We start from the raw sequence: 16495 nt of genomic DNA on the forward strand, positions 1-16495 counted from the left end.
TTTCTCTCTCACCAAGGAGACCCACCTAACAGCCGGATTCCTCTGGATCAGCTTTAGTTTCCATTGTGCAAAGTGAAGCTTTATATTCTGTTTAAAATATATGGCATAACTTCCTGGGCCCTTGGGATAGGATGGTTATCTAAATCCAAATTATGAACGGTGATGAAAGACTGAATGGAAAGAAATTAGGTCTCCCTTCCCCCAGTCTCAAAACATTAGGATTTCGGTTTAAATCCAGTGAAACAGATTGGCATTAGGTTCAGGGCAAACCAAATAAAGTTTTTCTTCATACAATGTATAATTAAGGTATGGAATTCATTGCCTCAGGATGTAGTGATGGGCTTTAAAAAAAGGGATTAAAGATTTTGTTGGAGGATGAGTTTATCACTGGTGATTAGCTATGCTGGCTGAAATTAGCCTCCATATTCAGGGATGGGGTACGTCTGAGTACCAGATGACAGATACAACTGTAGATCACTATCTCAGTCGGCTTCATCTCATGAGCTTCCAGAAACGTCTTGCTAACCACTTCTGGCAACATAACGCTGGAGTAGATGGACCTTTGGTTTGAACCCACAAGATGATGCTAACGTCTCACTTTCAAAATAAGCCATTAATAATGGGTAAAACAACAGTAACAGTCGGACTTTTAAGAGAATACTAAATAAGGATGGACAGATTAGACCATTTCTAGTCTGTGTCAGTTCTGCATGTGTTCATTCATAAATCCATTCTGCTCCAGCTCTGCAATAATCTGCAGTTGTTGTGTTGTGTGTGTTCTTTTTTAAAAAAAACCTGCACAAAAACCTGCATATATTTTAGGAAAAATACATATTTTATGTGCATTTATGGCAAAATATGCATTCCATATACATGTTATGGTAAAATATGCATTTTTCTACATCTTCCAATTCATCTGGGAAGTAAGAATCAGGTCAGTTCCACATGTGGACTGAACAAAATCCTCGAGTCTCTCTAAAGCTAAGGCCAAAATCCAACTTAGGCCCTACTTAGAGCAGACCCATTAAAATGAATGGGATTTAAGTTACTCATGACCTAATTGAGTCTACTCTAAGTAGAACCTATGTTGGATTGTAAGTTTGTAAGTTTCTAGGTATCAAAGAAAATATAGCAGCAGTCAATAGATAACCACCTTTTGTGAGAAGAACTAGAGCAGGGATGTCAAACTTCCAACTCTCAGGTCTAATCCATCCCATGGAGGTTCTACAGCCTTCAGAGCTTCCCTGGGTTCTTCCAGGGGGCTGGCACTTGGCCTCCAAGCCCTGCCCTGGAGAGTTATCTCCTTGGAGGTATCCATGCTGTTATTTCCAATCTGAGATCAGAAATAGCAGGGGAGGGGGAGCAGCAGGAGACTCGGCTGGCACTGAAAGGAGAGCCATTTTCCCCAGTGCTGGGTGACTCATCCCCTTGCAATTCCTGATGGGAAGAGTATGAATGAAGAAAGGCAAAATGAACTGGGGGATGGCGTTGGTAGGTGTGGCCATGCCTACTGGTGCCATCTGACTTGCAAAGGGCCCAGTGGGGAATGATTTGTTTCTGCACCCCTCTTCTAGAGCAAGTGGGGAGGAGGTTGTTTTTTTGCTGATTCCTCATTCTCCCTGCAGCTCCTGTACTGCCCAAAAATCTGCTCTAGAGAGACGGGGTGGGGGGTGGGGGCTCTTGAGCCATGTGGGAGGTGGCTTTGTGGACTGCAGAGTGAAGAGAGAAAATCGCCTCCCCACACTCTTCCTCCAGCTGGAGCCTCTGCTAGATCTCAGTCCCTTCCACAAATGGAAAAAGCCCATCCATTTGCAGAAGGGCAACTCTGAATCCAACCCTTATCCAGCACACACAGGAAATGACAGTGGAGGCTGGTGGCTCTGATTTCAATGGGGCTGTGGATCCATTCTGGGTTTCAGTCAGAACCAGCTAAAACTCTAAATGAGTGCTGAAGTGCTGAAGCCCACCCCACAAAAATAACTTCAGCACTTTTAGAGTTCTGGCTGGTTCTGACTAAGACCCAGAATGGATTCACAGCCTCCATTGTGAACAGAATGTATTGTCAAAAAGATACAGGTCTATATCTGCAGATATCTATATAGACAAAAATGCCTTTGTTAAGTGTGCAGTGTTTGCATTCCTTTTTTCTCTAATGTAGTTACTGCCTGGCTTTGAATGGATCACCATGTTGACCACGTCGTTCTTCCTCTTTTCCTTATGCCAGATCACAATATCTAGGTTTAGTTGGAAGTCAGTTCCTGCTGCATGGTTCATGGACATGAGGCCCTTTTTGAAGCTGGGTACACTTATGTGAGGTGCATTGTGTCTCAGGTTGAAATTCCCATGCCTTTCAATGAAGTAGGAAAGCACTAAGTGTTGTACTGGAAGATCTAATCAGCCACAGCAAAATCACACTGGGATGTATCCACAGCAAATTATCTTTTTTTCACTTTAACTGCATTTTTTGTTGTTGCATTTTTTGGTCATTAGATGTATGATAATGTGAATTTCCTAGTAGCCCATTATTACAAATGGACTTGTCTTAATTCCTTGTTAAAATGGCATGGTGTCATTATCTTTCTGTCTGCTACAGTCCCCTAGTGAAAGGCAGAAGAAAATATTATAAAAGCATGGAATCAGAGGAAAACTAAGGAGCTTTTCCAAATCATCATTCTCTTATCATATGACATTCTGTGTTACCAACTTATATTCCCCATTAGCCCTTATGATAGTTCTTACATTGCCATTAGAACATTACCTAGATATGTGGCAATGGTAATAGTCATTTAACAATGTAGTTAAATAAGCCCTGTTAGGGATCTGCAAATCAGCAAAACTTGCACTTGTCAAATTTCACATTGAAGCTTGTTAGGACTGGTGTCTGGCTCAGATGGCAGGCTCCCCCTCTCTCCCTTATCACATGAAAATTCATGTATATTTTGTGTGCAGTTCCCAAAATGTATGCATCAATTGTGTGCATTTTTGAAATATATGATTCCTTCCCTCTCATGTTTGTGTGTATTTTTCCAAATGTATGAAAAGACAATAATGTTAGGAAAAAAACAGAGGGTAGAAGGAAAAGAGGAAGATCAAACAGGAGATGGATTGACTCCGTACAGGAAGATACAGAGATGAAGTTGCAAGATCTGAATAGGGTGGTTTACCTGATTCATAGGGTCACTATAAGTTAACTGAAGGCACATAACTAGCTAACTTTTTCATGTGTATCGTTCACATGTGCCCATTTTTAATGCATTTTTGGTTGCACAAATTGCACCACAAGTTCAGAAATGTACAGACTTCAGATTACAGATTGCATTTGGGTCTGCTTTCAGTTCTGAGAGGTGTGAATTGGATAAATTCTGGTTAAAAACAACAACAAACTGAAATAAATTTAAGCACTGTTTATCACCAACAGTGATAATTTCTTTGAAAGCAACTGACATACCACAAGGGATACAAAACTATGGGCTCAACTACACCTAGCAGGATATTCCACTATGGAAATGGTATGAAAGTGGTATATAAAAGGCAGGACCCACACTACTGCTTTATAGCAGTATGGAAGTGCACTGAGAACTGTTGGGGTCTATTGACACATACCATATACTACTTTCATAGTGCTATATCCTGCTTGGTGTGGCTGTAACCCTTGGGTCGGTACCCAGGGCCGGGTTCTATGTCTAGGGGTTGTTTGTTTTTCCCTTAAGGTTAGCTCAGGCTCAAGCCCCCACCCAGGAAACCTGGGACACCAATTTAGAGATGTCTGAGTAGCAACCTCACCCACACACCTGAGGTATAAGTACTGGTATTTATTCAGTTTAACAACAAGCAGCAAAAATAGAACATGGGAAACAACCTTTTGATTAACACATTTCCCTCCCAAGGTCTAGGTAGGCCGATGGAAGCCTGTGTCCTTTAGCCTTATTCACAAGCCCAGGAGACAGTGAATGAATAGTGACCCTCCAGGCATGCAATAAGGTGGATGGTAGGTGGCAGCAACCGGAACTGGGGTGCACTGCAAAGAGAGCTGATTCAGCAGCACCAGGAACTGGGGTGCGCTGCAAAGAGAACTGATTCAGTAGGCCCAAACCAGGAACTGAGGTGCGCTGCAAAAGAGAACTGATTCAGTAGGCCCAAACCAGGAACTGGGGTGCGTTGCAAAAGAGAGCTGATTCAGCAGGCCCCAAAACAGGAACCACCTCCAACACTAACAATGTCAAAGTTCAGCTCCTCCTCCTGCAGCAAGAGACTGTTGCATGCACAACACTGTATGCAAATGAGCTCCTTCGTGTTAGGGCATGTTTTCCCTGCTCCCCTCCCCAATGGTGTGTACTCATTTCTCTACTGCTTTACATGGCTCCTGCTTTTTATGTACCGCTTTCATACTACTTTCATAGGGGAATATCCTGCTTGGTGCAGATGAGCCCTATGTAACATTTCTTTGTCCCTATTTGTGTATGTGGGTGTGTGGGTGTGAATCATCCGTCTTCTAGTCACTTTAGCTACCTATATGGAGTTTCTATAAAATCGTTCTAGTTAATTCTGCATCTGTCTCCATTTGAGTTTGTCTGTGACATACAGCTGACAGATTTTGAAAACAACAAACTACTTGCAAGAACTACTATGGAGCTTTGATGAAAATGGTGAACCCTTCTGGGTTGAAAGTCACATTTTTAAAACACTATGGAAAACAATAAAAATATTGCCTCTTCTCCCACCTCAGATTTCCATAGCTTCAATTTGTTTTATTCTACTACTAAGTTATATCTTTCCATTGTCTTTGATATCCAAGTACATTAGCAAATTGGAAAAAAAGTGATGCAATATGATTTGCATGTGTTTCATGTGCTTTCTTTATGAATGACATTGAAGGCCTAGCTGTCATTGAATTTAGAGTTTATGATTGTGCTTAGCATACATAGGCTGAATGATAGCACTATTAAAATGGGCAATTGGTGTTGATTTTTGGAAGGCTGTGATTGCTTAGCTACCAATGCCTTCCCTGGGCATCCTATTTTCCTATCAGCTGCCCAATGGATATTATATAATGATAATAATGTCACTTTTTTAAAAAAGCAATGTGTCACAAAGTCAGTCATTTTCAAAATAATATTTCAGTGTAGCAAAAGTATTGCTGTGGAAGGAAGGAATAAAATATGTGTTTTCTGTCATTGAGTGGACAACAAAAACTAAGTTTAGAAATATATTAACTTCCTCTGGCAGTATAGGTAAAGCAAAGTTGATTTTCCTCAAACAAATTCAGAAAGGCCAAGACAAAGAGAGTTCAACAGCAACCCATACTTAACCTCCAAGTGTGGGTTAGCATGTTCTCTGAACAGCCCCAGTGACTGGGTTCACACAACACACTAATCCCCACTCAGTGGTTCACACAACCTGCTAATCCACACTCAATCTGCAACTGAGGGTTGTTGTTGTTCTGTGGGTTATCTTGTTGTCTGAATGAAACATGTTTTCAACAGCATGGCTTGCTAACCATGCAGCGTGGGTTATTTAACTTGAGCAAGCCACCGTGAGAAACCATGGTTTGTTGATGGTTGTTCAGGGTGGGTAACGAACTACATTGCATGGTTAACAAGCCAACCTGCAGAAAATGTGCTGTGTCCAGACAACATGATAACCAACAGCCCACAATCAACCACTGAGTGTGGGTTAGCGTATTATGTGAACCCAGCCTTCCCCTTGTTCCCCACCACCCTCTGGCTCCCCAGAATGCTCCCTGCCACCCCAAGCTTACCTTTCCCCTTTTCTCTGGGTGACTGGGCATAGTTTTTTGTTTTCTAAGAATACCTCAGGGGCTCATGTGACCTTCTTGGAAATAAAGAACAGCATTGGAGATTGGCTTTTCAATTTGCAATATGCCAGCTTCTCGGTTTTGTTTAAATTTCTTTTAATTAAAAATATTAAAGAAAATAAAAATCAGGAGGGACAGGGACCTTGGCTGGCACCAAGAGAGGTGTCTAGGGGCACATTGATGCACATGGCCGTTGACTTGGAGACCTCAGATGTATTGTGAGCTTCAAAAATAGCACTCAGATGTGGTGGTGTCAGGTTGTGAAGGTATTCCCCCTTTGGCCTGTGAGTTGCTTTAGGATGTGAGCTACCAATGCAGCATGCCATCTGCAAGTGACAGCAGAGCTCAGGGTGGGTGTAGACATGCAGCAGAATCAAGCGCTGAAATAGACTATATGCCACTTTATTTATTTATTTTAGCACTTTTAACCCACCCCTTAGCCAAAAAAGAAGCTCTCAATGCGGCTTACAAAAACATTTCCGAAGATAGTCCCTGCCTACAGGCTTACAATCTAAAAAAAATGATACAAAAGGAAAGGGGGTTGGGAGTGGGGAGGGAAGAAAAAAGAAGAAACAAATTTAGGCACTAGATTCTTAGTTGCAAAGTTCAGCAGGTCATGAACATAGTGGTAGGGCTGCCACTTCCTCTCCCAGCCTCATTCACATCCAGATGTTGCAAAAATATGCTGGTTTTCCTTTCAAGTGCAACCCAATATCCAATTTTGGTACACTTGAAAAAGATCACCGACAAAGCGTTGGGCTAACAGATTTTATTCTCAAGAATAAGTTGACCTCCTGGCGCTCCTGCTGCAAAATCAGGGTCACACTGCGCTGGGGCAAGACAATAGTTTATATAGTTCCAGATGTTACACGTCATTAGCTCACATCCCATTGGCCCACATCACCTGTTGCATCACTCAAACCTGGGCAGAACACCTCCATGCAGTGGTCAGAGGGAGAATTGCAGCTGAAAATACCTGGCCGCCGCCATTGCCATGTGCGTTGTTTCCTTGCTCCCAGGTGTGCTTTGCACCTGTAGCCCCTCCCCTATTGGTGATGTGGCTAGGGGGCAGTCATAAGGACTTGGCTGGATTTAACTGGTCAATGTCATTTGAAACTGACCTATGGTGTTAAAGTGCACCTAAGCGATGTTTACCTGAAGTTAGGTGGTGCTGGAGCTGTGGGAGTGGGGAACAGGCGGGGGAGGAAATGGACATATCGGGGGTTCACTCCAGGTGAATTTACACAACACAAGCATGTTGGAGGGAGGCCTGGCTGCTGCTTCCTTTCCCTCTGATGGCCTCAGCAGCGACACGTCATGCTACTGGTGGGAAATACCACTTCTGAATGTCCTCCTGCGTAAACTATCAAAGCCCAAGAGGCTTTGCTGCCTGAGAGGAAAAACAAGATGGTGCAGCTTCCCGTTCTAGATACAGAAGTTTCCCAGAATGCCAGTTGAATCTTACTTTGACATTAGTAAAGGGACAGGTTCATCTTCTACACCTCAGGCTAGCTTAGAGGGTACAGACCAGGCCACCTGGTGCACACAATTCTGTCCTCCGACATTTTGCTACTGCTCCCTGCCAGGCAGCATCTCCTCGCTGAGGTGGCTGTCTCACTTTGGCTAAGGATTGGGCTGGCCTTGTAAAACATCCCTGCAAATAGAAAACTAGCATATAAGAAAGGTTCAAAGCCCTGCACCTTTCTTGCTGTACTACATTTCTGTTTCAGAGAGGCTTTCTTTCTCCCTCCCTCTTCTTCTCTTCTTGCTTGCTTGCTTGCTTTTTTTCTACAAGTGGGAACATTCTGTACCATCCATTTGATCACCTCAGGAATGTACCTTATTCTGCTCCATCTATGTAATCTATCACCTATAAGCTGTTATAAAGCAGGAATATGAAAGCTGAGTGGAAAGGCAGTTATCAGCTGGTGAAGGGAGGGTAAAACAATCAAGTTAGAAATTAATTTTAGGGTTAGTTAGGATACAAAGTCATCAGCACCTTTTTTTTTTCTTCCAAACTAAAATACCAATGCAAAAATATAACTGCACTTCAAGTGTAGCTTCAGCGTATTTTCCAGTAAAGAGCAGGCTTTCCTTCTAAGGCGGAAAAGTTAAAAAGCAGCCTCCGCCTGTTTGAATCACAGTATTGTAAAATACCATTGTTATTTTATCTATAGTATAAAATATCTGTTCGACTTATCTGCAAATAATCCAACAATCCTATTTATTTTCATAAGTGCCTCTGCTAATAACATTCCTTCTTAGTAAAATGAATTAAACATGAAATGCAGGAGTAGAATATCTGACCTGATACTTTCACAACCACCCCACAAAATCACTTTAATGCATTCAATCTCATATTGTTAAGGAAATGAAACACAAAACTTGAAAAAAGGGATTTTGCTCCCTGAAGGAACTTAAAATACCCTCCCCCAATCCTTTTGCCTCAAAGGACTCCATCCTATACTCTTGATCTGCTGACTTTGGGGCATAGGATTGGCAGAAATCCCACTACACTGATAGAATGCATGATGCGGTACAAAAAATATGTCAGCAGAACTGACCTGCCAGTGGAAAATTCTACCAGCAGAGCTGTTCTGCCAGTGGAACAGCCCTCAGAGGAAGAGCTGGAGTCCCCAGAGACCCAGGTCACCCCAGATCAGGTGGTACTACTACCAGACCGCAGGAGCCTGGGCCCTCAGTCCATCCAAATCAGGAGAAGGGGATTCTTTCCCCTGGGCCTCAGGAGCATCGTTGCCTCAAGTGATAGGCCAGTAGGATCCCTGTGTGAGAGAAGGACTGCTCAGGAGCAGAAAGGGTGACCATATGGAAAGGAGGAAAGGGCCCCTGTACCTTTAACAGTTGCATAGAAAAAGGAATTTCACCAGGTGCCATTTGTATGCAGGCAGCACCTCATGAAATTCCCTCTGCAGGAGCTATACTAGAGTGACCACATACAAAAGAGGGCAGGGCTCCTGCGGCTTTAACTGTTGTGATGAAGAGGGAATTTCACCAGGTGCTGCCTGCATACAAAAGACCCCTGCTGAAATTCCCTTTTCAATACAACTGTTAAAGATACAGGCGCCCGGTCCTCCTTTTCATATGGTCACCCTAGGAGTAGGGGTCTGAACAGGGAACTCTGATTACTGCAGGTGACCTCTAGGTGGGGTTTAGCAGGTGTTGTGGTTAGAAGCCTTCACTACAGACTGAGCCAATGTTGGAACAACACTGTTCTTACAGCTCCTGTGCTGCAAACCTGGCCTCCTAGACCTTGCCCTGTGTTCGATGCTCCATGTTACTAACCTTTGGACTCTGCCTCTGGACTGCCAAACGGATCTGATTAGTTGCCTGTGTTTTAACCTTTGCCTATGATTTGGACCACTCCTGTCTTAAGTCTGAACCATATTGGATAGAAACCGGTATTCTTGAACAGGCTACATTGCATTGGTTCTGTGTTAGCCCTGCCCTCAGAGTCTGCTGCACTCAAAGCAGGACTTGTGGCAACATTTTGATGCAATTTGCATAAATATAAATAAATAGATTAGTATGCATAACACAGTCATGTGCTTGCAGGCTTTCTGCTTCTAAATCCTTGTGCTGGAAATGACATACCTGATTTTCATACCAGTTTCCATGGATTCTTTCCCTGTCACACACCAGTGCAGTCTACTGTTCTGATGATAGAGGGGATTTTCCACACACGCGGGAGGTTTATACATGCTTAAATTTGCCAATAATACAGGTGCAGCAATAATTTTCCCTAGAATAGTTAAGAACCATTAACTTCTCTATTCTCAAGGGATACACACTCCAAAACCTTTCTGGATGGCTGTGGTCTTCAAGATCATCTGTGTTACCCTAAGCAGTAAGGGTTTTGAACTTATGGGCCATAGGTGCTTACACAGTATGAAGACATTGCACTAATGAATGACATAGTACATTGAGCTTTTCTACTTGAGGCTGTTAATATGCTGTATCTCCTTTTGATTTTGTCACAAAATTGAGATCTGAGCAATACACAATGAGCATTTCCTATCCTGCTTTCCCACTACATAACCTCTAGGTGGCACTGTGGAATAGTGCAATGATACAAGTAGAAAAGGCATTTTCTTTTGCTTTCCTTCCATCTTTCCTTGCCCCTAACTTATGTCCAGAGAAACAATGTATCTAAATGTGTCTGTTGCAGCCATTCTGCAGCAGACTCAGTGGCCTTCTCTATTAATGTGCATTTGTGCAACCCACTCTTTAAAAATAAACTGCAAACTGAGTGAAGCCATGATGCCATTCCACAGAGCTGGGTAGGATTTACACTACTGCTTTAAAACAGTTTATAACAGTAGTGACTAGGGTTACCATATGAAAAGGAGGACAGGGCTCCTGTATCTTTAACAGTTGCATAGAAAAGGGAATTTCAGCAGGTGTCATTTGTATATATGGGGAACCTGATTAAATTCCATCTTCATCATAACAGTTAAAGGTGGAAGAACTATGCTAAAAGAGGGCAGGGCACCTGCAGCTTTATCTGTTGTGATGAAGAGGAAATTTCACCAGGTTCCCATTTATACAAATGATACCTGCTGAAATTTCCTTTTCAATACAACTGTTAAAGATACAGGAGCCCTGTCCTCCTTTTCATATGGTCACCCTAGTAGTGACAACTGTTACAGCCCAGGACACACTCCATATACAGTTTTTCAAACCATTTTCCAAGTACCATATCCTGCTTGGTGTAGATCTGGCCCAGGAATAGAGTACCTCTTTCTGCCCAAGATCCAAATTCAATTTCAGAAAAGCTCTGGGCCAGGGCAGGCACATATTCCAGTGGTAGGTGGGGCCAAGGCAGAAGAGGTAGAGCAAAAAAGTAAAGAAAAATAGCATTTTGTAGCTTAAAGGTCCCACTGCCAGGAACTAAGCCTTAGGGGAGGCATTTCAAGATATTAGACCAATATATTTTCACAAGTATAAGGAGCCAATGGTTGTGATTAGGTCTCACTTCCCTGCAAAGGCAAATTCCTCTTTACTTAAGCATCATGGGGATGCAAATATTGAGGAAAACCCTTGATAAGCCAGCATGAGAGCTGCAACAACAAGGGAGGAATATGCTTGCAAATGATTTCCTTTTAAAAACATTGTTCATTAATGTATACTGCTGGAAATGTTGCACATATTGTTACCCTGTGGATAAGTCCACTCTTTACTTCCTTTCCTTAATCACAAGGATGTTTGTGTGTAGCGTGTCATCAGTAGCTTTCATGGCAAGGCTTGTGTTTTGGCCAAAGCAGAGAGGTGATTTGTTGTGGCTTAATTCTCCAACTCGTCATTGCTTTATCTGAAAAGTTTCGTATATAGCTCTTAATTTTTTTTATTTTTTTAAAGGGTCGGTTAAAATAAAAACAAAAACGAAACAGGCTCCCGGTAGAAATCTTGACATTCAACATCAAGGTTTCAGGCCTTTTTCCTTTTAGTCATGGAATGTGCGATCAGCAACATGGAAGTTGTTTCAGACGTCTTTCTGTCTCCGGAGATTCTTTTTAGAGCACTTTGAAAATACAAAGACCGTGACCCTGAAAATTTCCCCTGTTGCTGCCTCCCCCCTTGCCAAAGAGTAAGAGAACAAAGCTCTGTTTGTCAGTCGATCTTTCTGAGCACAAAATCTCATGTAGCAGCTACTGCCTGGATCTATCATGATGCATAGAGCTGCAAATAGTTGTGATAGGCCATAATAGATGAGGAAGCTATAATCTTTTTTGAACTGAATGGAAGTACTGTATTGTACTCTTGCCTAGCTCCAATTCCTTTGAATGGGCACTGTGCCAGAGTTCTACCTGGTGGATTGTGTCCACATCTTTTAAAGTCCCGCTTTGTCCCCCCCCACACACACACCCAATGGAAAATGAGTAATATGAGGTCACTGCTGATGTTTTGTGATGGTTCCCATGTATTGTATTACAGCTAATAATTTATAGGGACACAGTAGTGTCCCTGTAGTTAAGGTTGGACAGTAGATAATGCATTCTATCGTTATAAAGGGGTAATTGGGGGTGGCCATTTTAACGTTCATAAAATAAAAAAAAACGTTTCACCAAACGTGATGAAATTTACATGTGCCAGAAAGAAATGTTGGCGTTACATATCCTGAAAATTTCAAGGAGATTGGTGAAAAATTGAGGAAAGGAGGGAAGTTTAAAGTACCAAAGAAAAACCCCCTCTCTGAATCAAAATGGTTTTGATAATTTAGGCTGGCAATTATTTTATCCACAAAATTTGGTGTTTTCAGCCCCTTACCCATTAATCCAGTGGTGGTGTCTTCTTCCTCCTTCATTGTAGTTGGTGGAATGGCTTTTCTTTTCTTTTTTAAAAGAGTTGATTTTTAATTAATATTTATTCATCCTATTAAAGTGAATACAGAGGCCTTCTTCAGGGATAGCACAACACATGCTCCATAGCATCACTCCCCCTTCCTCCTGCCTCAGATAGATTAGAAGGTTGAAAATAAAATGGCTGCCTGCTTCCTCTAGCATTGACATCTCCTTAATGGAATAATCAGTGTCTTCTCAGAAGTAAGTTCCATTGAGTGTAATGTTCTTACTCCCAGGTAAGTGTGTAGGGGATTGCAGCCTTTTTAAAACTGCCTGGAACCTTGGAAGGGGGAGAGTGAGAGATGTTACTGAGAATTTCCTCTCTTTTCCAGCACAATAATCCTACAATTAACAACTTGCTTGCTGTGTGTGTGGGTGTGTGGGTGTGATGCCCCTGCTAGAGGAATCCTCCTCAGAGGAGGAAGCGGAGCCCCCAGAAACCAGGGAGACACATCAAGTACTGGCACCAGACTGGGAAGAGCCTGGGCCTTTAGGGCAGATGGCTGCAGGGCCTTTAGGGCAGATGGCTGCAGGGCCTTCCCTGACAGGAGGGGACTCTGACTCTGGAGAAGAGGCTGAGCAATCCCCTGACCCTCAGGAGTGCCTCTGCCTCAAGCGACAAGCCAGTAGGCCACCTGTAAGAAGGAGTGCTCAGTTGCCAAAATGGTCTCCTTGGGAGAAAGCAACTCCTCCTGAGTAGGGCTCTGGCCAGAGAACTCTGATGGACAGCAGCTGAGACTGGGTGGGGCTCAGCATCCTTTGTGAATAAAAGCCAGCACTGAGAGCTTGCTGGTTGCTGGAAACAACATCTTTTGCCTATAACAATCATATATTTGATTATTAAAGAATTTTTATTCCTTGAGTCCCTATCTGACTTCATGTTGTGACACAGCCACTTATGGACCCTCAGAGCTGATCAGGAAGGGTGCAGGTGAAGAGTCCCATTGCACTGGGAAAGGGGGTGGGAAGGAGGAATATTTTGAGGAAAGTTTCCCCCTCCTTTGCCCACCCCACTCTGGCAATCCAGTCTGACTGGGAATCACAATATGGGTATATACTGCTTGGGCTGTTATTAGCTATCATGGGTTTTGATAACTGGGTAGGAAGATATGTGTTTGTGTGTGTGTAGGGAGAGGTTTGGGGCTGGGGAGTCTTATCATGAAAGAAAAGCATTACCAATTTAAAAAGAACTTTAAAATTTGGGAAAGCACTTGAGCCCCAAATAGTGCTCTTCTATTTTGCCATGGCTAAGACATGTAGTTTTGTCAAGGTATAGGAGGTGCCCACTTGTTTTTTGACTGCCTGGGGTTGGTTGCAGTTAAGGGAGATCCTTGCCCCACCAAGTGCTGAAAGCAAAGGGAAAGCTAATCTAGCCTCTGCATCCCAGAGAAATAAAGCTTCCACCCACACTCTATCTTTTGTAAAAGTCAGTAATCCAATGCTTGGGCGCAGGATCCTCATTAAGAATGAAGTTGTTCATCGTCAGTTTCCCACAACCCCACAGTCACCTTGTATATCCTATTCTCCATCCTGTCCTCATGGTTTATCTGCTTTGGGAGAATGAGAATTTCACTGGCACTTTCTGCCTCCTTTGGGAGGATGTGGTGTTAAGGCTTGTGAGCCTTAACTCCCATTTACCCTGTTTTTTGGTGCTTGCTTGAAAACTGTACAGCCTTAACATTGTTTTGTAAACTGTAGGTTTTTTTGTTTAATGAATATTATTAGTATTTTTTTAGCTCCAGTTAAAGCCCTCTTCATGCATCTATCACATGAAGAAAGACTGTGAAATTAAAGGGACAGTATGGGAGTCCCCACTCTAGAAATTGTATGCAGTGCTGGCACCAGATTTAGAGAACCTTTGAGCAAGACAGCATCAGTGGGACCCTCCCTTAGTAAGACTTCTTGTTGTCATTGTCACCAGCTGCTATTGCTCTGCCTCCCCTTTCTCAACATTGCTGCTACTTGCTTATTTCATAGACAGACTTCCTGACTGTTATAGCAGTATAACAACGGAGGCAATTACCTAGGGAAGTCGTGGCTCTTCTACACTAGAGGCAGTTGGACAGCCATCTGTCAGGCATGCTTTAAGGTAGATTCCTGCATTGACCAGGGGTTTGGATTCAATGGCCTTATAAGTCCATTCTGACTCTACTATTCTATCAGAGAGCAGGCAGGCAGTGGCATCTACTGTTCCTCCTTTTTACCACCACCATTGTCTGGGCCAGGTGAACAGCCAGGCTGAAATGATAACTATGAGGAGCAACTCCAGGGCTCTTGGCATGTGTCAGGAAATGCCTACCTTTGATGCCAGCCCTGTTTATATGGCTTCTTTGTTCTGACTACCATTGAGTGTAGACATCTGCAAGGGAAAAGCTAAATGTGTAGGGTTTACTGATCATATAGGGTTCTAGCTTGATGGAAGGTTTATGGAGAAGCTGAGATACTTTGGCTTTTATAGATTACATTTTGTGTTCTTGCTGGCATTATGCAGTTTTACTTTGAGAAAAGCTGTATGGGTAGGAAACTCATGGCACCAAAGAGCAAGAGAATCCTGATGCAAGTGTTTCCTGAAATTTGTAGGTATTTGTGGGTGTGTAGTTTGAAGGAGTTACTCTGCAGCAGCATGCAGAGCTTGGGATCTCTGGATAAATGCAAATAGTTTTCTAACTAGCAAGTCACTGCCCCAGTCAGGTTATCCACTTGTGTCATTCTCCGAAATGGATAATCAAGTTAAGGCACCAATTGGCCACCTCTCATAGTATCCCTTTTGTTTTGTGCACCTATACCTAATTGGAAACATGGCTTTTGTAATGTGTAGTCAGTCAGCAAGTGTTAATTCAAGTTTCATTAACCAGTTTCATTAACTTTAATTAGTTTAATTAACTAATATTAATTAGTTTAATCAATTAACTAATCAAGTTTAATTCAAATAGGCAGGACCCCCCCCCCCGAGGCTTCCTTTCATTCCCCAGAGTCAAGCTATCGATCCCTTCGTTCAACCCCATCTTGAGTGCCCCACAAAGTCATTGCCCCTTCGTTTGAAGCCTAAAAGTGCCCTTAAGTTTCATTCTTTGGTCATGGGATTCAGCATGGAAAGATTCTCTGTTGCAATATCCCATTGTGAATTTGTAACCAAAAGACCAGGGGATAGCCTGTGCCCACTTCCAATATGTAACCAGCCAGGATGTGAGGTCCTTTGTGTTCCCTTTACTGTGAATCCAGGTAAATATAACTGTTTTGTCTTCCTTTCCTTCTTTTTCTTCTGATGTTCCTTTGGACCTATCCACTCCAGTGCATGGTCCACCCTGTGCGATTGCAGTTCATAGAATCCTAGAATAGTAGAGTTGGAAGGGGCCTATAAGGCCACCGAGTCCAACCCCCAGCTTAATGCACCCTGTGCTATTGCACTTCAATGTCTCCTGCTGCATGTAACTTCCCAAGCCCTGACTTTCCTTTTCCCTAGCACTCTCCCTGCTCCTTATCTGGCAAAACTCTAATTCACCACCTCTGTCTTCCTCTATCTCTATTAATGCTATTTAGGCATAGCATGCTGGTCAAAGTGCTAGGGGATTGGCGTACTAAACAAACATTCTTTTCTGCTGTAAAATATTTTGTGGTAAAATAAAACTTGAGCTAACTTTCCACTCCCCCCCCCCCATTTTCTTGAAGTACAGTGCCTGGTCTGCCATATGTACTCCCTATATCCCTATATTTCAGGGTTCAGCAAACACATGTGGACCTGTGCAAGGTATTGTGAATGAGGACTTGTGGTAATAGCTGTCTATACATTTATGCTTTCTCTATGCAGGCATCCATGTTCAGTGCATAGATGTTGGGGGCGGGATTGGCAGTTTGCCCTTTAATGCTATAGAGTGCCATTTTTATTTTTTGTAGAAAGGCAGGGCATAAATAAATGGATCCCCTTCATGCAATCAGCATACGAAGGAAGTTGGCGTTTTAGGCGTTTTACAAGACAGAACAGTGAGCTATTCCTTGTCCAGAAACTTACATTATGTCAAAGATGGAGGAAGACGACACCACTTGGTAAAATATTTACAAGAAATGCGTGGTTAATTTATGGAATTCACACATAATATGTTAATATCAAGCCACGTGGAACATTTCACAGGGAAGTCCTGTTCTCATGGCCAACATCTTGTTAAAACTAGCTCTGAGAAGCATATATATTTAATTCCATCTAGAAGTTTCACCTCTGTTGCATATGCCGAGGTGGTGCCGTTTACTCAGTCAATCGGTAGATATTTCCAAGACATCTATTATTGTGGCATTTATTCCTTTGGTGCATGTATCTTTTAATTTT

The sequence above is a fragment of the Elgaria multicarinata genome, chromosome 1 (assembly GCF_023053635.1).
Source record: "Elgaria multicarinata webbii isolate HBS135686 ecotype San Diego chromosome 1, rElgMul1.1.pri, whole genome shotgun sequence".
Lineage (NCBI taxonomy): Eukaryota > Metazoa > Chordata > Lepidosauria > Squamata > Anguidae > Elgaria > Elgaria multicarinata.